This window comes from Synchiropus splendidus, chromosome 12 (assembly GCF_027744825.2).
Source record: "Synchiropus splendidus isolate RoL2022-P1 chromosome 12, RoL_Sspl_1.0, whole genome shotgun sequence".
Taxonomy (NCBI): Eukaryota; Metazoa; Chordata; class Actinopteri; order Syngnathiformes; family Callionymidae; genus Synchiropus; species Synchiropus splendidus.
In genome coordinates this window covers 16031206-16058640 of record NC_071345.1, presented here as the reverse complement: position 1 = coordinate 16058640, position 27435 = coordinate 16031206, and the positions used below count along the sequence as shown (strand labels likewise).

The 27435-nt window shown below is 40.3% G+C and overlaps 1 long non-coding RNA gene across 1 annotated transcript in view; it reads left to right on the top strand.

Moving 5' to 3' along the window:
• The window catches only part of LOC128767988 (uncharacterized), a 43865-nt gene extending 18835 nt beyond the window's left edge, over window positions 1-25030 (top strand). The window contains exon 3 of the long non-coding RNA XR_008416202.1: window positions 24955-25030. This is a non-coding gene — a long non-coding RNA (uncharacterized LOC128767988). The remainder of the gene's footprint in view (window positions 1-24954) is intronic.
• The last annotated feature ends 2405 nt before the right edge of the window (window positions 25031-27435 follow it).

Below are 27435 nucleotides of genomic sequence, written 5' to 3'. Positions count from 1 at the left end.
AAATCATTGTAGCTGACATAAAAGCAGTTGCTATAAGTTCATTTTTTTTGGAATTTGTGAGTCAGTATTACACTATATCCGGCGTCAGTAACTTAAACTCTTGGCATATGACTCATAATAGATCCAACCACGTCCGAGACGTACATGCTATCCCCCTCCTGTCCATGTCAGACCATCGTGAGCGTCTCGACTGCATACAAACCCAGTATGGGGGGGCAACAACAGTCGAGTGTTGTCATTCAGCTGACCCTTGAAGTGGCCAGATGAAGGACAGGGAGGAGGGAGAGAGAGAGGGGGGCCAAACGGGGTGGGGGGAGGAAACTTGGGCCAAGGTCAAGAAAGCTAATTTGTTTCCTGCATCCCCTGCCGTCACTGAGAGGCAGACCACACACTTCCCATACAAGAGGGGCTTTAATGTGGCTAAAGGGGGCGGAGAGTGTGGATGTACTGGGTTCTCTGTCTCTAATAAAAATAGTAGGTTTTATTTGAGATAGAAGAAACCCAGGATTTAAATGAAGTTGCTACAGCCAAGATTATTCATCAACATTGCACACATGGAAGCTAGGACCTTCGTGCGCATAATCTCAATTAAAAGTGTGTTTTAGGTAGTATTGTGGTTTTTAAATCATGATGTGAAATTTGTGGTACGAGCCCCAGCCATCACCCCCAGCACCCGTCGTTCACTTTAGTCTATCAGCAGGCAGTCGAAGCCTCAGTGTTGGCTGTTATTGTACCAAGAAATGGCATGTACTTCTTCTTCTGGTGATGACATCACTGCAGTCAAGCACGCTGCGTTGTGTTGTCTTTGCAGTTTTTCTCAACACATAACTGGACTTTGGCGTCCCACAGGGATGCGGAAGTGTCAACACATTAGGTGTTCAATTGTAACGCGCTCACGTTAGCGCAGACCTCATTTCCTGTTGCTGTTGGCAGTGTGTCTCATAAAAGCAAGCGAGTGAGGGAGACACTGGATGCCGGGCTCTCAAGCACCCAACTCGAACGAAATTTTCAAAAAGCACTGAGGTCATGAAGCATTCTAACTCATTCGGCCGTCGACCATCGCCAAGTGAGCTGTTGCATTCATCGTTGATGCAGAAGTCTTCCACGCTGCGTGTTGATGAAAGGGTGTGTCAATGGCGTCTATTGTTTCCCCTCCAGCGTGACGTTCAAAGGGGTGGGTTGGGGTTTAAGAAGAGATGTTCAAGGTATCAAATGACACGAAACGCAATTTCGAGAGTGAAAGGAGTGCCACCTTGTGGCAAAACCCTAATCCCAATTGTTACCTTTAGTCAGGTATCTTGCAGTAAAGGCATCTTCTGTTATCATACTGAAAAATGCGGAACACCATGCACTTTCACACAGCTTTACTGACAAGGGGGATATATGGACAAACACAGTGCATAGGGGCGTTTGAGTAAATGAATGATGTCACCGCTGTTGCTGTATGTCACATGGTGCTTCCGTTTAAGATGTTTTTTGTTCATCTACGTTTTCCAACCATGACTCTGCGTAAAGTGAGTCATCGAACAAGTGGAAGATGTGCCTCATTTAAGAGGCGGCACAGTCAGACAAGTCTCAAAAACAGGTGACGAAAACAAAAGAGGTGATAAACGAAATGCAAGAACTCTTAAATAATAACCATTGCATTGGGTTTATATATATATATATATATATATATATATATATATATATAGAGAGAGAGAGAGAGAGAGAGAGAGAATTAAATATATATATATATTTATTAATTTATTTTCAGCAGATTAAGGTCATTTCAATTTATTTCAATGGAGCCAGGTTGTAATCCAAGTATGGAATGCTTTTAACTAGTAAGTGGAGTCACGGCCGTGTGTACTTTGAAGTTTACGGTAGCAAACATTTATTTTATCCAGCTAATGGCGTAGTCTAAATCCCTAAATACGCTTCAACAGATGAAGATAGATAGATAGATAGACATGATTTAATGAAAATGTCGACAAAAATACTTGTATTTCTATGCATAATTCTTTCCCCTGCCTCTCGCATAAACCTAACCATCCAAAACACAAGGCTAACTTTAACCAGAACTATGAACCAAACTGACACCCATTTATAATGACCCAGTTATTTTGAATTCTTCAGCCATTGAGGCTTAACCTTGTGAGGTCCAGCCAAATGTCCCCACAAAGTCATACAGTCCTCACAAGGGCAGTGTTTTTGTCAAGAATTGGTCCCCACAAGGCGGGATAAACACGCGCACACACACAGAGACAAACACAGGATCCTATTGTGGTCAAAGTTGGTAACATGGTCTATACATTCACAGTTGTTATCCAGTCGTCCATCACCCCCTCCCCGGCTTAGACGACATGAAACAGTGTTTTGGCAGAGCAGCTTGGGCCTGTAAGTCCAAGAGGAAGTGAATGTATTTGCCACCTCAAGGGCACACATGGCGCTTTTGTCGATCCAGTAAAGCAGCAGTTCCTCACGCTCGGTACCAAGCCATCAGCCATACAGGAACAACTTTATATTCCCGCACCCCCCACAAAGGCCTGGAATTCTTGAACCTACACTTTATATAGGGAACACAATACATCTCATTGGCTCAACTTTTTCAATTCCAACAAGAGGACACTGCCTCCACATTTCTTGGATCCAAGTTTTGAGGACAAATCTATAGATAAATAAGCTCAAATGAGATGGTGTTTCCCCCCTCCTCATTTTAATTAGCACCTGTGAGCCATTTCCCATTAACACGACGCACATTAAAAATCTCTCTGCTTTTCCTAATTAAGTAAAGTGGAAACAGATTAGATGGCTTCTTTGAACAAAGGTCAATGATTGCACTTTGTCTCGTCCCTTTGTTTGTTTGGCCGCTGCCTGGAGAGGCTCTTTCTCTTCTTCACATGCAGTTACTGAAATGATCGACAAACATGGAGGAAAACCTCCGCTCACTGCAAATGTTCAATGTGCAATAACCTATTTTCATCTAGTTTAATTTTATTATTTTATTTATTTTTTAAAATTTTATGTTTATTTTTATGTTATTATTATTATTATTATTATTTTATTTTATTTTATTCTTCCTGACTGCATGCCGTTTCTTGCCTCTATTGCTGCTGGAAATGTACATTTCCTGGAGGGAGTCATCCCAAAGGGATCAATAAAGTCTAGTCAAAGTCTCTAAGTCTAAATGATGAAGCGTGGACATGTTGTTGTACTGAAGTTGCACGCACGAATGCTAAAATGCTGTTTTTCTGAACTCTGCGTAAGAGCAATTTCAGTCTCTGTTATCTCCTGGCTTTTGTTTTGCTCCTCGAAATGACACCAAAGCCAGCAAACAAGGTAAAACGGTCAGAGTAACACGTTCTGGTTGATGTTCATTGTAACCCACGCAGAGCAAGGACATGGTTGTAAACCGTCTCCACTACATTCGTGACACTGAAATTCAACTTCTAACTTTTGCCATTTGGAGTGAATAAGGAGTGGGTTTCTCAAACTTATTTCTTCAGTTTCATCGAGGAACCACCGAAACGTGGCTTACCACATGAAAATAAATTCTCAATGAACAACATGAAATTACATTTAAAATATTGAAACTGCAAGACAAAACTTTTTTTTCGCCTTTGTGGTTCCATAGATGTAACATTTTTGACTCAGTGTTTTAAATGTCACATCATTTTTTGACAAGACAATGTCAGTCAAGTGAAAACACAGTAAGGATCAGTAAAACATTACTATTCTTATTAATATATTAATAATAAATAATTTGGAGATATTATCGAACTTGCTGTTAAAGAACATTCTTCGTAATATCCTCGTTCAAGTGCTTCAAAGTTCATAGTAAACCCATGTTTGTGGTGTTATAAGGGTAGCTGAAAAAAATATTTTTCATGCTATCTGTACTAAAACAAAGTAAAATGTTTTTATAAATAAAAAATTTTATGAATATATACATTATTTCTGACTCTCTCTCTCTCTCTCTCTCTCTCTCTCTCTCTCTCTCTCTATATATATATATATATATATATATATATATATATATATATATATATATATATATAAAACAATGTCAGATGAAAGCAGAACAGATGAAAGATCAGAATCAATGGGAAGGGATGTGAAGGAGTAGCAAAGCATGACATGGTTGTCAAGAAGGAGGAATATGGTGACTCATCCCTCACTAATCTTTCCTCTTCCTGCCCAATTGATTGGACTTTCATATCCATTAGTCTGACTTTCATAGCTGCTGTAATGATCGTGGCCAGACTGGAACATACTTCAAGGCCAAACTTGTCTCTTAGCCAGAAAAGCCGAAGAATAAAGGAAAAGGATCGATGGATGAGTGAGGTTTCTAATGCAAGGTGGACGATTGGGAAATGAAAATAGCAAATAAATGGGTTACACTTTAGATTAGGGGACATATATTACCATGAATAAACTACATACTGTTATGAGTATTAGGAACACATTAGGTTTATAGGTATTGGTAATATATAGGTTTAATCATAATAAGTCTGACTATATTTTGCCTAAGGAATAGTCACTGAAAGTTCACCCTGTACAACACCATAGTTACTTACCTATCTATAAATAAGAATATAAGAATTATTGTTATTATACTGTTTATGGTGAACCTCATGGCTAAAATTAAAATGTCACAAAGGTTTGATGAACATTATGTGAAATACAAAATCAGGTAAAATGTAATGTCTAAATTTGTTATTGGAAGCTATATATATATATATATATATATATATATATATGTATATTTATTACTTTATCTTATTAAAAAAAAACATTTTATTTAAAGCAGTTGTGACCCTATTTGGTTGGAAATTTCTATTTTAATATAAAGCCTTTTATATAAAATGATAGCAAATGTATCTCTGTTTGATGGTCGTAAAAGACAAACGTACACTTCTGGATTCTCTGTGTATCTGTGCAGTGATGGTCACCACAGTACCCCACACCATCAGCGCTAAAAAAAAAAGAAGAAGAAGAAAAAAAAAAGGGTCACGCATGAGAAGGAGTTGACAAAAGAAGCCAGACGGGAAGAAGAGAACGACAGAATTTAATAAAGTTCAACAAGGCAGAAAGGATTGCACAAGCAGTGAAAAGAGAATGTGCCTTTACAACTTCTGCCTACTTAAACACTTTTACACCCCATCCCTTTATCTGCGTCTGCATTCACTCACACAGAGCAATAGCTGGACACGGAGCAAGACACTTTTTTTATTTGAGTGTTGACCGAGGATGGTCACCATCTGTGCAAACCGTCTGCATCCGCAGCCATAAATATCAGTCGCTGCCTCGCTCTGGAGATAATTCACATGCCATTGTTTCCTTCTCAATATTGTTGCCTCTCTTTAAAACCACCCCACTGACATCTAGTGCTTTTGTTTTTTCAAATAATTTAAACTTTCTCCGTCTTTGAAAACACACTTCCTTCTGTTTGTCATCTGAAACGCCCTCCACTGAGCTCAAACATGCTAAAGAAAAGCAGAAAATGGAGTAGATGACATTGTGCTCACTCATACGGGTGTGAGACAAAAGCCGCAGTGTTGTCATGTCAATAAGCCATCAGTCGCGTCGCTAACAATAAGTTAATGATTCCCCGCCAGTAATACATTTATGAATAGAAGAGTGTCGTCTTCAGCCCGGCGGGGGTGCCCATTAAATCCAGGCATGAACAAAATAATTGTGATTTGCAGATAAAATCCACTTTGGAATGGGATTCCAGCTGAGGAATTGTTGAAAGAGCTGTAATTTCCCACTAAAACATGACGCATGAGAGCTGCTTATCAACTTTGACGGGTGTTTGACATTGTTTGGAGTCGTGCCTGTGGATAAGATATTCAAACGAAATGATCTGCTCGGGAAGTTCTCCCAGCTTTTCTTTGTTTCTTTTTTATCCTAACACTGTTGTGAATAGTTTTGTTTGTTCACCATGGCTTTATCACAGTGATGTATGAAAAATAAAAATATATATAAATGAAACGCGGCAAAAACGCGGCCCACTTTGGCCCTTATATTTTGTAAACATTTCTCTAGCAACTTAAATATCGATACCTATCCAGTTCAAATGCATGATCTTCTGTTAAGTTTTTAAACATCCACACAGTCTGTCCGCTAACTTATTCACCACATTAGTTTATATTGAAAAGAAATATGGAACTTCAAACACGATCGATCGAAAACATTGTCAATTCAGTGCCTCGAATAACCCAAAAGACAGTAGAAGAATAGCTCACTGGACGAGCATGCAAACACCTTCCCATTCAGCCGTGCCAGCAGAACAAATTCTTTGAAAGTCTGCCTTACAAACAAGCCCAACTACAGCATTGGGTTTAGAGGGTTTGCACAGCCAAGTCCTCACTCTGTACCCCTCTGTAACTTAAATGTGATGCCCTCAAATTACGGGTTCCTTATCAGTGAAGTCATGGGATCGACTCTTTTTTTTCCCAAGTGCACAGGAATAGACTTTGTCAGAGCACCTTGGAGGAGTAATTTTATGCCTCGATCCTCACTTCCACGTTATATTTAAAAGATGTTTTGGCTCATCTCCAACATTCCTGCAGAGATCTAATCGATTTTTTTTTTTTAGCCCAATAGAGTTACTTCAACCAGAACGTTCCCATTCTTGTCCAGCAACATCTTTAGTTGAAGTCAGTGATGTACCATCCTAACTGTGCACAGTTTACGTGCATCTCTGTCTCCTACTGAGTCGTCCTGCATTTGAGAATGGAACGCCCCTCTACATCGCTACGCCAAACTCCTCTTAATCCTGTGGGTTAGGGTTTTGCAACAGCAGGGGCTACAGCCTTTTCTGCCATTCACAGCCGACAACTGCCGCATCAGTGTCGAAGAAACGCTGCTACAAATAACATTTTCACAAGTATTTTCACAATATTAGCTCTTCCGTGGTGTGAAATATAACATAGAAGTGCTTGGATTTATGGGGTGTTGTGTTGTTCCATGTGGATTTAGGATAGTTTTTAGGCGTGCTCAGTCACTTGTGTGTCTTCCCAGTGCTGCTACTCACACACTGTGCTCTCATCCTAGCTAGCTTCACTTTATGAAACAGCATGCCATCAACACATTCAAACAAATCAACTTTCACGAGAATGAGGCCACAAAATACGTTACACGTTTTAGGGCTGTTGGTTGCTAGAGTTTTGAAAACATGACAATGCCTCTGACCTAACCATCAGGTAACATTGAAGTGATGACAATGTGCTTTCACACATGTTCACTCTTCCCATGAGATGCTGCTACTTTCACTCTCTATACTTCATTGTGTCACTTGGTATGTAAGCGCCGTACAGTATGTGGAAGAGCCCCATAAGGTGCCATATATTCCAAATGACATCTGTATTGTCGTAGTAAGCGCACATCCGATTGTCCCAAGTCTCTCCTTTTGAAATGCCATGCACAAAGGGAAACATTTATATCCACTCAAACACCTGTTATGTGTTAACTTGCAACGTGGAAAACTGACTTCGGGGTCAACGTTTGGACCCAAACGTCCACTTGTAAATAGTCGCAATTTGATGCCTTGCGAGTCAGAATGTGTTGCCCCAACTGTGTTTCTAGTAGGGAACGGATTAGATGATGTGTGAAGTAGTCAAGTGACATGATACTTGGTCAACCGATTCCCCCTCCCAACCTGTTCTCACAAAATATGGTGTCGCCTTCCACGTTGCGTGTTGACACATAGGTGTTTCAGTGTAGTCCAGTGTTTCCCTTCCTGCACGTTCCAAGAGGAGAGGATGGAATTAGAACAATCAGATGTTGCGTGTTGACGCATAAGTTGGTTTAATGGAGTGAAACTATTTGTCTTACCCACACATTCCAAGTGGGGGACACATGAGGGGGAGGTGATCGGAAGCTCTCTTCACTAGATAACTTATGATGTCACTTGCTGTATGTTGCACCCTGTGTGAATCACATTTGAGGTGCCTTACAGACTAAGTAATGCATTGTAATATACCAAGCGAAAGAAGTGCCATCCCATGGCAAACCCTGACATCCGTTTTTTTTTTTCTTATTTACATAACGTGCTGCCCACGGCATCAGAATATGCCGCGGGTGACATGATTCCGCAAGATGGACTCAAGTGCAGGGAGTGTTGGCTGACAGAAGGCACAGGAGACGGGATTAAATTGCAAAGATTTAATCGTCAAATAATATAAAGTTAGACAAATAACAATAACTAAAGATGCCGGGAACCAAAACGCGGACCGGGAACAACACGCGGGGACTGTGGAAGAATCGGAAAACACAAGAGGGACGAATTAGAATTCAAGTCTATAACTAGGAGAACAGAAAACACACCCGGAGTTTAGATCAACGCGGTGGAAACTAACTGAAAGGGCTCGGTGGTGGTTAATACACACACACACCCGAGGGTTAAACTGCACGGAGATATATAACTAAAAAGTGAGACTTTAAATAACAGCTCACACGCAAACTGAATTGAAACTGGGAGATACACGCAAGTGGAGCGAGGAGGAACGCGGAACAAAGGATACGGCTGAAATAGAATTCAAGCGCGCAGGCAGAATCTGGAAAAGGTCAGGGAGAAAAGCGAGTACATGAGAGTGTTGAAAGATTTACCTTAAACGTCGCGAAAAGCAACCATCTAGCAAACGTAGCTGGCATCACAGGGAATATATCCATGGAAGGACTTGATCAGCAGATGAGCGCCAGCTGCGTTTGCCTGTAATGCTGGATAGGAGACGGGAGTAACAAAATAAAAGCACACGACAGAACGCGGAGATCAATGCAAAGAGGAACAGAAAGAAACAAAGTGCGGACATGACAGCGGGAGGCAGAACAATCGAGAGCCTAATGCCGACACATGCAACACTGAAGGGAGGCCATTGTGTCACTTGACGAGAGTCGCTATTTGACCGACTCGGTAGTGAGAATGTTTACATGCCAGAGGTGTGTGCTGTCTCAGTGCTTTTCTGGTATGGTCATTTACTGCTTACTTTTTTTTTTTTTTTTTTTTTTTTTTTTTTGGTGCAGCAATGTGATTTTCCTCACCATGACCTAGAGCCAAGAACATGAATAAAAGGTGGCATTTCCAGAGTCCAGTCCTGGACTAAAGTGGAGTAGGAATACAGCTTGGGAATAGTTTCCAAATGCTTCAGTTCTGCTGCGTAGTATTGTATGCATTGAAAAATGTTCAGGAAACTTTGTTATATTTGACTTTATATTGCATATGAAAACGCACTTTCTTCGACATGCGTAGCCTGCAGATGTCATATTGCACCTTGAAACGGACATGTGAGTGTGTGAAACGAGAGCATTCTTCAGAGCTTTATTCGAGTAATAAAACGTCTAGACACCAACTAACAGGAATTTCCCTGAAGAATTAGTGTCATCAGTGTGAGAGCCGGCTGTGTACTCCTGGGCGCACTTTGAAATACTGTCTTTCAAATCAATGCTCACCTCTCCACTCCGCCTTTAATTGAACTTGGTGGCTGCTGTCGAGACCTTTTGTCCGAGGGAACAGTCACGACCCGAGCTGCAGCCCAGGTAAATAAACTTTACGCTCCTAGAACTTCACACCCACAAAGAAAAAAGATCCGCGATTGTATTTGACTGACTCACAGCCTCTTCCTGACCGGGCTGTTTTAAACATGGCAACTTTCAAATCGCATGAATGATCAACAGCTGCAACAACTTGTAACTTTAGTGTCTAATTACACAAAGAGAATTCCTCATAAATTGAAGCACATTGTGCCCAAGTAAACACCAACTTCCTCCACAACTGGGCTGAATCACACCTATTTGTAGCAGGAACACACTTTAGGATTTGGGGAGGGAAAAAAAAAGCTGTTTTCTTTCATTTTCATGATCCTCTCCGAGCCATCGCTTCTTCCAGAATTGACACTTTCAGGTGAAGTCCATGTAAAACCGTCCATCACGCTGGCTGTTTCCACCTGGGTGTTATTGATACAGTAAATAAAAGGAGGAGGCGGACTTCAGGTAGCGTCAAAAGCAGCTCTGGTGAGTTTACTTTCTGTATATTTTTTACATTTCTTATTTTGCTCCATGGATGAATTTTGGGTTATCCAAATCTAAAACATTTGTATGAAAATATCTCTTGCTGTAAAGGACAAGTTTCCTGCACTACTGTTTTGTTTTTTGCGTGAACTTAGTGATAATAAAAAAAGAACTGTCAGTACTGATAACTGTAATAAATATATATTTGTGCAATTATTTATTTATATATGCATTTATTTATTCTTTTTTTTGTGGAAAAGATAAGATAAAAATATATTTTTTACATTTATAAAATATGTATTTCACAAGCTATTCAATATACAATTGATATGAATATTAAAAGAGTAAAATAATATATAAGAGTTTGTATGTACTAACTCCAGCAACATCCAGCATTTACACATAGTAAACTGCAACAGTCAAGTTTTATTTCGGGAGTCTCATTGTAAATGAATATAACACTTAAAAAGTACTGCAGTTCAGAAAATACAACGTATTTATTTAATCACATGTATGAAATCATAGACTGCATTTTTATAATTAAGGATCAACTAGTCGATTCTCTGACATCAACCTTGACGTCAATGTTTTATCAATTTCACTGCATTAAATTATATTAATATTATTAAAACTAAAGTAAAATAAGAATGTACTCATTAATCAGATCACACCTTGTTTATTCATATTTTATTTTTTTAGATTTAAGATGAATCCTCACCTCGTTTTCATGACATATTTATCTCCGTCATACGGCTGGTTTTAAAATGAATAACCCTTTTGTTGTCATGAATGTTTGTAGGTCTTTGATCCGAACGATCTGCTTAGCTTCACCAATATTGTGCAGCTCCACAGTGAATATTTGTCATGCTTTTTGGCTCCAGCTCGCTCTTATTTGAAGTAATTTAAGGTCATCTGCAGCTAGTTTCTGAAAGAGCCAAGGAGTGCTTTAGTGAGTATATGAAAGCACCTATTTTGAGGAAGAGTGAGGATGTGAATGAGTTATTAAAACGGCAACCGTTTCAGGGCGAGCAGATGCATCTGTGAGAGACTTCCATGTCAGCGCCTGGCTCCTCTAAATGGCATGGCGAGCTGCCCCGGTTACCATGGCTATGTGAGGGTTGGAGAGCACATTCATCAGCAGGATTTAGGTTCCTCTCTTCTTTTAGCTTTCAGAATCCCCCAGACATCCTTTATGAAGCTGATTTATGACGTTTAATATCGGTGTGTGTAGATCATTGGAGGGGGGGGAGGCGGTTTATGAGGAAAGATAGTGGCTTCGCTGCAGGTTTTATGTGAGCGTTTGGATGGATGTGAGCGGCAAAGTTGCAAAAACAGTGAGCAAGTTTGAAGAGGTCTTGAATCAAAGCCGCTTCCAATGAAATATCTCTTTATTTATCTCACGGCCTTCAGTGTTGAGTTATCGCCGGCCCTGTTTATTCACACGAGCGGCTGATGCTGTGGTTAAGTGGATATATATGTGTCAAAATGGCTCTTAGCCTGCAGGTTTGTTGCTTAATGAAGATTTAATGTTTCATAAATGCTTTGGCATGAAAAGATGCATTCACTGAATCCAGCAGTCCCATTTGGCTCGAGACCAGGCCCCTGGTAATTGTGCAGCCTGGGAGTAGTGGATGCTGAAACTCGCGCAGTTGGTCAGGAGAGTTTTGTTGAGTAATTTCATTAAAAATGTGATCTTAAGATCAAACTTTTACACACAAGAGGATCATTTAGTTGTGGTAAAATAATGTCATGAACAGAGGAACAGGAAAATCTTATGTGACACTTTATTTCTTTTAACCCATGCACAATGTATAATATATTAAAATTCAAGCTATTTTGTAATGATTTTCTCACTTATATTTGAGACAGGAAATCACATGAAATCCACCCTCTCATTCTCAAATGCAAATGTGTGGAGGAAGGACTTTTTTTTAATCTGAGTTACTTCTTGTAACCAGGTTATATCTACTTTTGTAAAACTGACATTGTTGACCACTTATTTGTTAATTGTTAGCGCTTCTTAGAAAACTTCAACTGAATTTTCACTCATTTGTCAGTATAATTTTTGAAAATGAATCCAAAATTAGAAACCTAATCCTCAATAGAAGCATTTAATAAATTGTTTTTAAGAGAATTAAATGTCACCCTTAAAGTTTACAGCATTTTCTTCAGACATAAAGACGAAGGTGAACATTCCTGTGCAATCCTGTGCAGACAAACACCAAAGGAGTAAACTAGGAAAAAACTGTGGTTTAAATGTGGCATTTGTTTTACAATTCGGGAGACTATGCAAGTTTTTTTTTTTTTTTTTTAACCTGTATGTGGTCCATAGGTTCATCAAAATAATCCAGTGTATTTATGATATGAACTTGTCACATTTATTTATTGTTTTTTTAATGATAATAATAATAATTTTCTTATGTCACCGTTGAATCAGATTTAAATTATTTATATCTCGGGTTTGCCCCAATATTTGTTGACATTCACACTGAAAGTAAAACACAACACAACATGAAGGACGTACACCACACACACAACAACAACAACAACACACACATCAGGCAACAAAGTGCACACAGTTAATAACCACTCCACAGGAAAAGTGAAAGAAAAGGCCCGACATTCTTCTGAATTATAGGACGAAATGTGGGCTGCACCACAAGTAACTTATAGGAAGCAAGGTTTTATGATGCAGAGATTTGAAATAAATATTTGTTCATTTATCTAAATTAATACAGAGGGAAAAAAATGTGGTATATGTTCACATTACTCACTTATGTTACATACCTTTCATATGGTGGAATAATGAAAATGATGATTTATTTTCTTATCAGTGTTTTTCCAAATAAAAACAAAGCATGACTCTGTTAACCCTTCAGAACTGTGATAAATCATGCAATTGCAATTAAAAAAAAAATGAATATGTTGCTAAAAAAAAGTCCGCTTCATTCATGATATCTCACCTTCAGAAATCAAAACTCAACAAACGGATAATATGGTGTCAGCAGCGCTATGAATAAATGTCACCATTGTTTTTACTGCAATTGTTTCCTGAAGAAGCGACGCTGATGTGACAATGCATTCTGGGAACCCTGGCCATAAATCCAAGCTGGTTCAGCTTTACAATGGTCCACTGTTCCACCATCAGCCCATCAGGAGGGAGTTGCTCCTCCTCAGTGAGATGCTCCACTATGAGATGCTTGATGGGAAGGAGACCAGTGGGTCGGGGGGCTGGATGGGATGGCCATGAATTATGAAAAGACCAAAAGAAAAAGGGTGCGAGTTTAAAATTCCCATGCTCCTTTGACGCCGTGCGATTGGCTTTCGGCGACATCAATCCCTGCAGCGTATTAGATAACAAATAAAGCGTGGACAAATAAACACTCCAAATTTCTTATTGACCTTTGAGGAACAGCTGTGTTGTGAGTGAGTGTCAACAATGTGTGCGTGTGTGTGTGTGTCATCTGCTCTCATTTAACAGTTCTTCCTCTCGCGTTTGACCTCTCTGGACGTGTGTGCTTTGTTATATAATAAAAGTAACATTTCTAGAAGTTTTGTGACTTTTTTTTTGTAAATTTGAATAAAACAAATCCACTTTTAATGAATTGCTCTCTTTCAAGAGGTTGATTGAGCGTGAGTAAAATAAAGTAAATAAAATTTTATGATGAAAGCGAAATTAAAGAAAATCATTAAAATGAAAAATAATAAAACAAGTTTCATTTGTGATGCAGTGTGAGATGTATTTGTTGAGACACCAACTGGTCTGGACAAGGTGATACATACCATGTGCTACGACTGTCAAATGTGATAAAAAAAAAAACAATTGAACAATGTAAAGTGGTCTGGTTAAACATTAGCTGCGTATGTATTACTCTCAAAAATATGGTATGTACTGTGGTATGATGATTAAAACTTTTTCATTTGATTCACTGGGTTCTTAAATGTAACTTAATTTCAGTAATAAATACCTTATAAAATTGAAATACTGTAAAAGTGATGAACACATGTTGAATGCTACGTACAACATATATATATATATATTTTATATGTTATACGTAGCAAAGATTTCAACATGTGTATATAATATAGTATAGTATACTATATATAATATAGTACATGCAGTACATACCATATTTTTGAGAGTAATAAATATGCAGCTACTGTTTAACCAGGCCACTTTACATTGTTCAATTCACTATATATATATCTATATATATATATATATATCATTAAGTTCTTTGTAAAACAATAAAAAACAGAAACAACAGTGGAAGTCCATATGTCAGCAGGATTGTAAACAAACATTCCATCTGCACAACTACATGAGAACAATTTGGGTTTATATGATAGAGTGGAAAACATTTTCACTCTCCATGTGATGAGTGTAATGGGAGCCATGCGTCCACTCGCCGTCCTCCCGAGCGCCTCACCGTCCCTGCCTCCCCGAGCGCGCCGGCAGCGCTCAGCAGCCAGTCCTCCTCCTGTGTGATCGGGCCCGCGGCGCTGGTCGCCTCCCCTGTGGCAGCTTTCTCCAATTTTTGGGTTAATTAATCAAAAATGATTTCTTTTCTCATTAGCCATGCAGTTGGTTCGCAATCTGCAAAATCAATGTTTTACAGATGTTTCCCTGGGTTTTGTTTTTCAAGAAGGCGCTGATTTTATTGGGTATAGATTTCGGAGGTTGCCGAGGGATTCTGCGTTAACTGTGCCACACAGCAGCGCACACGTGCCTGCAGACACACACATCACACAGACTCACACGCGCACTGAGATCTCTGAAACACAAATGTCACAATTCTTTATTCACAATTCTTTTTTTCAGCCTCCTCCGTTCCCCTACAGTACGTCGGCTGCTGCCAAACCCAGAGGGTTGAGCCTTGCACTCTCCGTAGCACGCTTTAATCACATAACAGCTCCTGGTTCTAGTTCCTGTTAGTTGTAAACAAATGTAATGTTGCATTTCCTGCAGTCTAGACATCACAAACCTGGCACAACCAAAAGGGGGAGTGTTGTTTTTTTAGGAGTGGCTGGCACCAGTCTGCACCGAACCAAGGTCTGAGATATAAAAAAAAGAGAAGTGTACCCTCACCGTCGCGCACCATAGTTTGTTATTAACTGATCCCGCCATCCTTGAAAGTGAGGCCCGTCTTGAAAACATGATCCTCACTATCCGGCCTACAACGTCATCGGCATGATGTTTCCAAGCATAAAAAAAAAGATCATACTCACTTATCCACCTGCCACTTTCGTCGTCCTTCGATTACTACATGCAGATGGGAGCCTCAGCTGCGTACAAACGTTCCACCACGTCATCAGACCCATTGATGATCCTGTTTTGACAGGGTGAGTGGATGGTCGCTTGATAGATCAACACATTCTCACTCCTCAGAGTCCACATATTGACGCTTTTCAAGTGGACTTCTGCCTCTAATGTTAACACAGAAGTTGGCCTCTACATCATTTCTTCTCCCGCATGACATTCCAAAAAAGGGGAGGGGCTTAGGTCATGACAATCCTGAGCACTTATCGCTTCATGTTAAATGTTACTAGGTTTATATAGTGTCTTATTTGGTCATGTACTTCACATACAGTGTGCACTCGTATATGATGTGCTGCAGTATATATACCAACTGGAATGAAATGGAGTATCCAGAGAGTACCACCACCCAACACCAACCACTGTCTTCTTTTACATGATGCGCTGCCTACAGCGTCAAGAAACACCGCCGGAGGCAAAACATGAGCTTCAGCTAAACACCTAATGCCTCAACAAAAGACCACTTCAGTCGATATTTGATGTCTTGCATGTAAAGGTAGGCTACGTATATACTGTATATAGCGGTTGCATCATGGCTAAGTTTCTCGTAATAAGTGGGTACACTAGTAAGTCTGCCTCCACTTCCAGAGAAGATGTTGGAACCAGGAGCTTCTCTCTGGTCACTCCGTTTTTTTTTTTAAGCCTGATCAGCTCAAGCAGGTAGCACAAGTATCTTAAACTACGGCGGCCTGAAGTGGACAAAAATGATGCACGTGCATCACTTGCACGTGCAATAACCATGTGATCCTAACGCATCCCTTTCTAAAGTAAAACTGTTATAATCACTGCGCAACCACTGTTAAAAAATAAAATAAAATTCTGAATGTTTGTCTGCACTGAAGTAAGTAAGTAAGATAGACATGAAAATATGAAATATTTGAAGATCTTGAGATACATAATTTTGATAAAAATATATTTTGCTTCCAAGTTTCAATAAAGATTTTTAGTGAGTGAAGATGACATCTCTGAATAGGGAAGAGAATTAAATATACGTCAATATTAAACACAAGACATTTTTTTCCTTATGCAGATTCTATAAAAAGACAACCAGCTTTAGGAAGGAAACTGACCTCTGAGTCACTTGCAGATGCCCAAGCGCCTTTCAAAGGCAAAGACATGTATTGCCCTGTGTTACCTCTTTCCTAGCTGTTGCTGCATGCATGTGTCTCTATCTCCGGCTCCATTTGTTTACACTAGTCTCCACACAGAGTTCTGCTCAACTACACAGGAAAAAAAAAAGAAGCGATGGAGCTGAGGAGCAAAGGAGCCCAAACAGAAATTATTATTGATTTAATCACATAATCAGCCGCAAACACTTGAGGCCAAGATAGCAAATCCATAATCGCCTCCCCACATAACCACCCTTACAAATTTACCATCAAAGCCCTCTGCGCACACACGGCAAACACAGGAACCAGAGGTCACCTTCAGTCGCTGGCAAAATATTGACGTTCCTAATGCTTCTATATGTTTTTGACTTAGCCGTTATCAATCAGTGATAAGGGCTTGATGTTTTCTGAAGCATAACTCTTATACCAAAGGGATTACAGCAGCACTTTTCATGTCAAAATCTAAACATGTCTCCTCGGACAAAAGGGTACCATGGTAAAATCAATGTTGTTGGAGACAGACATTTCCTATTGAAGCTGGATCAGTCTGAGCTTTGGGAACTCCATTTGTATTGGCAAGAGTTTATCGTAATGGTCTCAAAATGAGTCAGAAATGACGAACAAATTGGTTTTGTTTGATATGTTATGCTTCATGCCTTGACTGCCTAGTAGAATATTGAATTGTTTACATGCCTTTCCTTCACGACCACACAACAAGATGGCTGGAATCTCAGCAAAGACTTCTACTGCTGTCACCAATGGCTTCTTTTTTGAATTCCTGAAATAAACCTGTGTCATGTATGCATGTATAATAAAGTCACTAGTTTCATAAGGTAGCAACAGTTGACACATTTTCATAAGTCGTGATAAAGATAGTGATATGAAAGAACATTAATTTTAGTATTTCTTTGTTTGATTAGAAAAACTTTTGGTAGTACTCGTTCATGTATTATGTTATTATATATATATATATATATATATATATATATATATATATATATATATATATATATATATATATATATACAGTGGTACCTCGGTTTTCGAACGTCCCGGAATTCAAACAAAGTGGAGTTTGAACAAAAATGTATAAATTTTTTTGCTTCGGACCGATCAGCTGACCCCACAACACGCTTTGTTATTGTGTATAATGCAGTCTCTGTATGCAGATGTGTCCCGTTAGCTACATTTACTGAGTGTTTTTTCTTCATATTGAGGTGTAAAACCTTTCCTGTCTCCACACTGGACCGTGGTAGAGTGTCAGAGGGCAGGTGCTCGCTCTCGACGCCTCCGAGGCTGGAGCGCTCACTCCAGGGTTTGATGTCCTGTTGTGGGCTGGAGCTGGGACAGGGATGAGGCGAGTCTGGGACAGAGCGTTACTTGGTTTATGACTTTGTCACAGCCAAACTGCACAGAAGCGCACATTCAGAGCTGGACACGCACCGGGCACCTCTTCACTTCTGGAGAGACGTCACTCACTCGGCAACCCCTCCCACATGCAGCGGCCACACACATAGAGGAACAGCGCACCTGCAGCAGACACTCTACATTCACTCCTGCAAAAGCCTAGTTTAAGGCATTATTTCTTTTTCCATTCATTGTAATGGGGAAAATCGATTCAGATTTCGAACAAATCGCTTCTCGAACGGCCGTCTGGGTCGGACTGTTGTTGAGAACCGAGGTACCACTGTATATAGTAGAATTGTTTAGCAAGATCTGTAATACCTCTCTCCCTTATTATACTGGACCATTTTATGATATATTTTTTAATCGTTTTGATGGTTTATTCCCCGTTAAGGTCCAGGTACATCACTGAAGCCCAGGTCCAAAATGCTATACTGGCTCCAACTTTGCCATAACTTCAGAATATATAATGTAATGTTCTAGCCAGTCACAGATTGGCGCTTTATATAATCTATTAGTTGTGTGACTCGTCACGTACTGCAGACAAATGTATGTGTCGTAACAATTTCCATCTTTTCAACAGTCCACACTGCAACTATAGACAGACCACAAGGTGTAAACACCAATATATCCTCCTTTAGTCTTCACACCAAGGCAGTATGCTCTTTCTCTGTTTTAGGAGGATGAGGATTTACTGGGCTCCAGATGAAGCAGTGCACTACTATGAAACAAAACAAACTCCTACAATACAGTCACACCCAGAAAAAAAGACCAAGTTTCACTTTTAGAATGTGTTGTCATGACCGCCGCTACAAAAAGCAAGATGATATATCCCTCTTTATGGAAATACCTGGATACTGCATATAAGGAAACTGACTTGGAGATGTGTGTTGCGACAAAGTGAATTCAGTTTAGTATTGTTTAAGATGACTAACACACTGGCAGGCAAAGAAATACCCAGAACTCGAATGGAAACATACAATTCATATTACAATTCGGATGACTCAAAATATACCCTTTATATTCACAGTATGCAGCACAGTCAAAGTGGATCAAGTGGACTTCAAAGAACTCAACATTTCGGCACAAAGGAAAAGGTTTTGTCTGGTTCTGCGATGAGCGCTCGAACTCCCACTTCAGATTGAAACCCTCCCTCAGCATCCATCTCTGGTGCCATCTCTCCCCTCTCTTGCCGGTCCCTGTCCATCTAGCCGGGGGCTACACACGCCTAATTGTTTACCAAAGGGTTGCGGCTCATTTGCTCGTGGAGATTGGGCCTAATTAACACTAACTTGTCTGAACACTGAAGAGCGCTGTCCACTCCACTTGAATCTAATCTGTAGTCTTTCAAAAAATAATGAGATCATTTACACCTCATTAACGGCCCATGTAATGCCTGGACATTCATCATAATGATTGCTTATCATTTCACTTTGCAATATTATCTCCTCTAATGAAACTGTTCGCACCACTGCCAAGAGGGCCTTAATTGGTCGTGTGAGATCACAGGGCAGGCGGCAGATCGCGGCGACGTGTGAAGTTCTAATTTGCATTGAGGCGAGGGGAGGAAGTGAAGGGGGGTGGGGGTGTCGCCGGGCGGGTGGCATCGGTTCAGACTGGCAGGGGCACTCAGTCACGTTCACTGCTGTGTACAGGTGCAATATTGAGTGGAATCTATTTAGTTTGGGAACTTGACTAATGTCATGTGCAGCGATGCCAGTAACGCGTTACTTAGTAGTGCGTTACTCTTATGTCACAATCCTTTTCAGTCACAACACATTATTTCAAACAAAGTAATCGAATTAAAGTTACGTATCTAAGTCGCCGTGCGTTACTATAATTGCCATTGTCGGGAAGTGAAATATTACCATTCGCTTTCTAGAACTGCGTCTTTGGACATGACGTCATGTGCCGGACGCGCCAGTCACGTTTTCAACACAAGCTGTCGGCTACACGGCAGTAAATAACAGAGGTGTGAGCAGAGAGATGCATGTTTCTGGATGAAAATACAGCCACTACTTTGAATTACTGTCTGCTATAGATGACAGTATCAACCCTGCAAGGTCCAGCAATACGCAGAAATCACCGGTTAAAGAGAACGAAATAAAGTAGCCTCGCAAATGTGCCAAAAGTACGGTCGCAAAAAAAAAAGTTTTTTTAAATACTCTTGATAGGTCAAGTTAAACACTTATAGTAGATTTATAGACTTTTATAGATTTTTTTTTTGGTAGAAATTGTACTAATGTGATGTACTGATGTTGCATTTTCTCTCAAAAGTCAGAAATAAAATGATCCTCCGCCACAACGGAGCGTAGAGGCAAGTAACAGCAGCCACTTAAGTGCAACTACTGCCTTCAGGTGGCCAACAGGGGACGTGAGACACTGAGACTTAATAGACTTTTGCCTTGTAGTTCAAAAAAAGCAACAGAGTAAAATAATAATAAAAATAATGGGGCATTCCCTACATTTTATTGTAGAAATGGCAGTATATCACTTTGTTTTGTTTTCATACTTGTTGCCTTTTTGTGTGTTTTTGCTCCAATGGATTAGAGTGTGTCAAAGCAAAACTTTGACTGTACGTTCATATAACTGAGATTATGCTAAAAAACAATGACCCCGAACATGGAAAAACACTGGACCCCCAAGAACTCCAACCTCAAAATTGACAAAAGATACTGTTTATTGAGAGCTGTAGTCGGCTGCCAAATGTAACTTGACAAGTAACTTGTAATCTAACTTAGTTACTTTTAAATTCAAGTAATCATGAAAGTAACTACGTTACTTTTCGAGGGATTACTTCTTCAAAGTATCTGCAGCAACACTGGTGATGAGGTCTCTTCAGAAATGTGTCAGTCCAAGAAACTGCTGTGGAGAAGGTAAGCAACTCCATTCTATAAGGAGGAGATTGGTGTTAGACACCTGACAATCTCAACCTCCCCAAAAAGTTTGGACCTTTTGTAGTTCCTGATTCCTAGTACTCTTCATGTTTCAATACCAAGACATTTTCATCCTTTTTTTTGTCCCTTCCAAGTCTCAGTTTCTTATGAAGTCCTCCTGACTCTAGCACTCACATGAGAGTGTTCTCCCCACTTTTGTAATAGAAATGAAATGTCTCAAGTTCGGGCATAAAATCCCTGCCAGCGGTGGGTGTGATTATCCTGGTGACATGGCAGCCAGCCTGATCCCAGCTTTGTGCCACCACCAAGAAGCCATGACAAGGGAAAAAAAAACCATCCAATATTCCAGTGTATGCATAGTAATCCCATCCAGCCCACTGTACACTCACCCAGCAGGCCAGTGGGCCCCCCAGTCGGAATGGTAAACAGCACTAATGCCGGTTAAAATATACCAGGACCACCTGAGGAGGCCATGCTTGACAGGAGAAAGTAGAGCAGTGAAGCGGCTTAGAAAGGCTTAGGTGCAGATGTCATTTGCTCTTTCTCCCTGGTCAGATTGGCTAGCTGCTAATTGCGGTGCCAGGCCCGTGAGTTGTGTAGCTGTGGAGTAAAGACTTGCCTAAATTGAAATCTGAGCAGCGTGTCTGCAGAGTCTGCGGGACATCCACTCTGTCAAGTAGGTTTAAGACACAGTCATAAGTCATAATTCCTTTTTCATGCTTATTTCATCAACCATGGAAAGAAGCCCACTGGCGACACCAAACTGGTATTTTATTCCATTTCACTGTTCACTGGATCATTATTGCAGGTGCCCAAGTAGAGTCTTTGAATCAATTAGATGAGTAAAACTGTCCCTGAGCTTAAAAAAAAAAGACATTTTACAACTTTTGGGGGGTTTCTCGAGTCCAATACATGGAGTTTGAAAGAACAAAACAAGGTAAATAAAGTATGTTTTTTTTTACTATTTAAAGTGACTGACTGCTTGACAATGGTGTTGTCTTATAAAACAGCTGGTGGAACTCGATACAGCTTCATGAAGTTGAAGTGCAACAGCGATAACGCTCACTCTTTTGTTAGTGGGCCGTCATGAGCTCTGGAGAAAGTAAGATTGTGTCATGTCATAGTGGCACCCTGGTCTTGCATCTTGTCTTGGCCTCAAGACCATTTATTCACGGTCATGGTCTTGTCATGGTCTCACACCCCTGTGGTCTTGGTCTGAAATTCTCTCAGTGCCGCTGTCAGTATTGTGTAATAAGGAGTTAATAGTAGTTGTCAGGTACATAGAACTAGACTTGGTGGAGAAAGAGACAGCTTCTATGTCATAGGAGATGCTGAGCCAACAGAGCCACACTACCATTGGCTTAATATATTGACATTGGGAAGCAGGACTTTTGCGTCCTATTCTGACGCCAAAGGCAGCCTTCAGCGTTGCATGTCGACGCCTTAGGCTTTCAATTGAAGCGCATGTTCTGCTTTCTGCGGCATATCCTGATGCCATGGGAAACAAAAACAAAAACAAAATGGAGGTTGGGGTTAGGTAAACCATGGGTTCTACGTTTAACAGCGTGTTTCATGTTATTTGAAGCCCCTCAAATGGCAGTGCGCCACCTTCTGGTTACCCAGAAAAAGATGTGATTTTAGGTCATTGCCGCCATTAAAATGTAAACAAGTAAATTCACATTAACATTTTAACTCAACATAAAGTCGGTTAATGTCTGCGTGTGTTTATTCCCTTTTTTTACAGTCTATCTAATTCATATTGAATTCATCCAGTCATATACCCATATCATCATATCCAGTGTAACAGGGTAAACTTGCAGTGTTTTTCTCACCTATTTTCTAATGTCTAACCATTTTCAAGTATTAAAATCTGTCAGAACAAGGGTCAATATTTCACAGGCCGCAGCTCTGCCTCTTGGTATTCCTCTCGCCCGCCCATCAATCCATCACATCATTTTCTATTCTGCCTCTCTCCCCTCCTGTTCGCCAGTGTGAAGACTGTCAGCCGCCCCCCGGTTTATTAAAGATCCTGGTTAACATCCGCCGTGTGGCTGTGTCAAGCAGCTCCGCTGCCATCACCGCGCGCTGATATGATTTATTCTCTCCCCCAGGACCTTTCTAATGAACAAAGATGTATGCTCAGCAGCCCCGTACATGTAACCTCTGTGTGCTCAGCCCACGGCCGCTCTGTAATATGATAAGTGCCTTGTCGATAGGCTGTATGATATGCTAATCATACTAAAACACTGCGCCTCTGGCTCCGTCCTTGTTTATTTATGAAGGCTTGACCTGAGGGAGAGAAATAATCGGCTTTTCTCTGAACTCTCTAACCTTTGGAGCCAAGGGATCTGCCAATCACACACATCGGAGTCCTATAATTCCCCCACCGTTCTTCCTTCCTCTGTGTTCCTCCACTGCTCAGCCAGCAGTGGCAGATTTATGCAAACAAGCACCTTGCGCTGGTTTTCCCTCGCCGCCGTTGTGCGAGCCACATGTCAAGCACTCAAATCGCCAAAGTAGTTATTAATTTGGTTTGACATAAACAAGTTGTCAGCTGCCTGCCAACTTGGCTGGGCGAACCCAGCGTGTTGAGCTGATGACGTCCCTTATCTGGGGATTCAAATCTGCTTCTTATGAAGGATACAATTCTGGAGAAGAGCTTTTTAACTCATGGTCCGGCTAAAGCTCCAACCACAACGTCCATAATCCTCCAAACAAATCAGACCTACAGTGTAGTCCTCCATACTACACAAGCCAGTCATTCATTTTCTTCGGCTCTTCTTCTTCTGGATCTGACAGAGCCACTCTTGCTTAAAGTCCTTGAAGGTGGTACTTGAGTGTAAATAGAAGATTCTAAACAGAAAAAAACCCACTTAGGACTCAAAGTAACCTTTGAGAGAAATACCTGCGAATAAGCCTGCTACCAAATATGCTTCAATATTCAAAAGTAAAAGCATTTAAACAAAGTGAGCAGTTGGTATTTTCATGAGGACATTGTTTACATGGGTAACATCACCTGCAGGTCCCTGTGTGTGGTCTCAGGAGTCTCAGTCCTTAAGGTGGCACCCATGCTATCTCCGAAACAATGTCAGAAATAACAACTTAAGTCAGGTGATTTAAAATTATTGAACATTCCAAGTCAAATAACCATTATTTCATACATTGTTACCAAATTGCAATGCCAGCACTGTATTCCAACATCCACAACACAGTACTGTGTATCAGTTTTGGTAGATAACCAGTGAGTTTTAAAGTACTTTATTCAAAGTTTACCTTGACAAAACACATGATGTAGCACTTAAGCTGAATACTCCTGCTGTAGTAGGAGCAGTAGTCTTACTAGTAGTAGCAATAGTCATCTTTAAAAACTCATCTTTTTTGCCTGACTTTGAGAGAGTGACTGATGTTATGCTGTGTTGTGTGTTACATACTTGCCACATTGCTGCGTTGTTTAGTAAAATATGCATTAGAAATTAAGTTAAATGGAAAAAAATGCATTTTTTGTATTTTTATTTTTATTTTTGGGCATGTTCATGAGTTTTGTTTTCAACTGACACCGTCAGTTTTGTAGAACTTTGCCACAGAAAATAACTGTTTTTACTGAATGTGGACTTATGTGCTACTGAGAAGGGTGGTTTTTGCAGTCAATGTACCAAAATGCTTAGCTCAACGGGTATGTGGCGTTAACTCTGCAGGCCACTGAGTTTTTTCCATGAACTAGGTCACCATCGTCTTCATCGGCCACAGGTTTCCTGCAGAGTCTGCAGCAACAGGTGCTTCCATCAGTAATGACGCAGGTGTTATAACATCAACTCCAGTTCTATTCTGTCGTAACCAATAGCGATGCAGGTTAAAAGAATGCAGTGGCTTAAAAATGCTGTTATTTTTCTGGAAATGGGGTGCAGTGAAAATGAAATTTGTAGTATAGATATGAGAAAAAATGTGTACAAAAATGACCAGAGTTGCCACAGTTTCTTTGGAGCTTCCCACTTTATGGTGGTTGGCGAAACCATCTCACTCCCACCAAACAAAACAATCACATATTTTTTTTGTTTCCCATCCACCTTCAGATATAGGAGCACACAGCCTGGACACTGTCAGGGTGTGTCATGTCACTGGACCTTAGGAGGACACTCTCTTTAAGAACACTCTGAGGAACATTTCTCACTACCCAGTGAACTACATAGCTCCACTTGGTTGCTTGTTATCTATTCCTTTTCTTTTCTTTTGATAGATGCTGAACTCTTTGGGCGTGGAACACCCTGCAGGAGATTTTGGTGGCCTAAACCGGGGGCGATATTAGGCAAGTGATCATTTTCAATTTCATAATAAAAATCCTGTGGCAGCCTTTATGTTCCCAAATGCAGCAATATACTTGACACCAAAAGCACCGAGGTGAAGTACGTCCGAGATCAGGGGGCCTGTTGTCATCAACTACACTCACTGTGCTGAGTGAAGGCTTCAATGAAGCCATCAGGTTTTTAAACTCTTCTAATTTGCTAGTCATTTCTGGAAGAGTAAATGGGTCTCGTGGTGGTGGCATTAAAATCCAAGCTCAGGCCTTGCATCTGTGAGTCGGGGAAACAAAGGTTTGTTTGTGCGCCTCAATCACTCTTGCTCATGAAAGCAGACACTTAGTAGAGGAAAAAAAAAATCCTTTTTTTTTTTTTTTTTTTTTTTTTTTTAGAGGAACACTCCAAACCAACATCCTGGGTATAAATTTGCAAAATGCAATACTGGCCTGATTGTGTGTTGAGTGGATGTGGGGTGCATATGAATAAACCCTGTACCCCTGCCTCTCTCTTCCTCCACATCTCCCCCGCCCCCTTCATTCTCTTCTGTCCTCTGGTACAGCCAAGTTAGAAGTGTTCAGAAAAAACTGAAGCCTCACCCGCCATCTATAAAATATTTCAGAAGCGCTACAATACAGTTTGACTATACGGACAATCTCAGCCTTTTCTGATAGATGTTGTAGATGAATGCATAACAGGGAAGCATAGAATAAGTCCTGTGTTTCATACTGTAGTGACAACTTTCATCTGTAATGTCCTACTCATGAACGACTTTGTAATATTGACTACAGCAGCACACTTACTTTAGATAATGGGGAAACATGCTCTGGGGACTGGGTTGGTTGTGTGTTTGTTTTTTATAAAAAAAAAGAAAAACAAGAAAAACTTAAACTCAACAGTAATTCAGACTTTAACTATTTCAACTTTTGCTTTCTAGCCGTGCTTTTTCTGACAATATTTAAACAAATGTAAACAAACCCATGTCCCCTGTTTCCTGGCCCTCAATGAAATATGAAGGGAAGAGCGAGAGATATGTCGGAGCAGTGTAGCAGGGAAAGCATGAATGGGAAGGCTGGGAACAAGTGAAGTCTTGGCACTGACACCAGGTCAGCTCGTCGCCCCCTCGCAGCCCAGCCCTCCCTCCACACCAGGTGTTCCCTCGCATTCAGATGATGCTCTTATTCATAGACTGCCTCAACTGGAGTATTAAAACACAAATTTGCAAGTGAATGCTGATATAATCCTGGAAATATATGTCTCCATTAAAAAGTAGCCCATTTAAAGGAACAAGGCGGTCTTTGTGCGAGGCTTTATGTATATTTATTAAGGCGCTAAAAGGGAACCAGGGGAGGGGGTTAAGGAGATGGGAATAGGGGGTAGTAGGGGCAGACTTTCCAACTGTTTACATGTTAATTCCAAACTTAACAGCCCTTGTCCTGGAACTATTTATACACCGAATGCAAATCTCTTCTTTCCTCCTTTGTTATTGTCCTTTTTTTTCGGACACTTGACTGTTGAAGGAAAAGGCTCATTTACATGTGGAGATTGCGAACCTGAAGTGGTCGGGCTGAATGTATTTTGTTGATTTTGTCCAGTTCGCAGGACAACAGGTGTCCATTACAGGCCATTTTCTCAGCAGGTTTTGTTTTCTGGATCAGGATGAATGTTTGCAGGCGCAGATTCTCAGGGTTTAGCTGGAGTGTGCTGGTTGTTAGTGTCGAAGGAAAATGTTGAATGTTGAACTCCAGGTATAGTGATTTTAAGTGATTTAAGTTAAGTTTATCAGTATTTTTTCACATTGAAGCTGAATAAAGTTAGCTTGTAAACTCATCATACTCATCATTTATTTTCCATAAAAGTACATTAAAACTGCTGCAATGTTTTTTTTATATTTGCATAACTTTAACTATATGGCTTTGCATGTTTTATATTTCTTTGTCCTTACGCGGATTATTGAATCCTTAGCGGTGATGAGGGTTTTATCTTTTTACTCCACAAAACAATGTATTGTTCGACACTGCTAAAAATGAAATTAAGCAAAATAGTTTTACACTTTAGCACTTGGCTGCTCTTTAGTTTTGCATTTGTGGTTTGCTGCATCATCTCAGTCCATTTGTCCCGTCTCTCTTCAACTCTTTCTGCCTGAGCCGATGAGTCATTCTTTCCATTGTGGAGATGTTCTCATTAAATTAAAAAAAAAAAAAAACATGTTGAGAGAGGTTGACATGAAAACGTGGTCAGCTAAAACGCCATGGCAACTGGTCAAGAGGCGACAGAGAAGGAATGTGTCTAATGAAATGTAACAAAACCCTCCCCCCTCCCTCCACCACCACCACCTCGCCTGCGCACTGTGAATGACTGAGTATATTTTATAGTTTGAGTGCGACGACTCAACTGCCGCTTTGTTTCAACGTTCTGTTTGG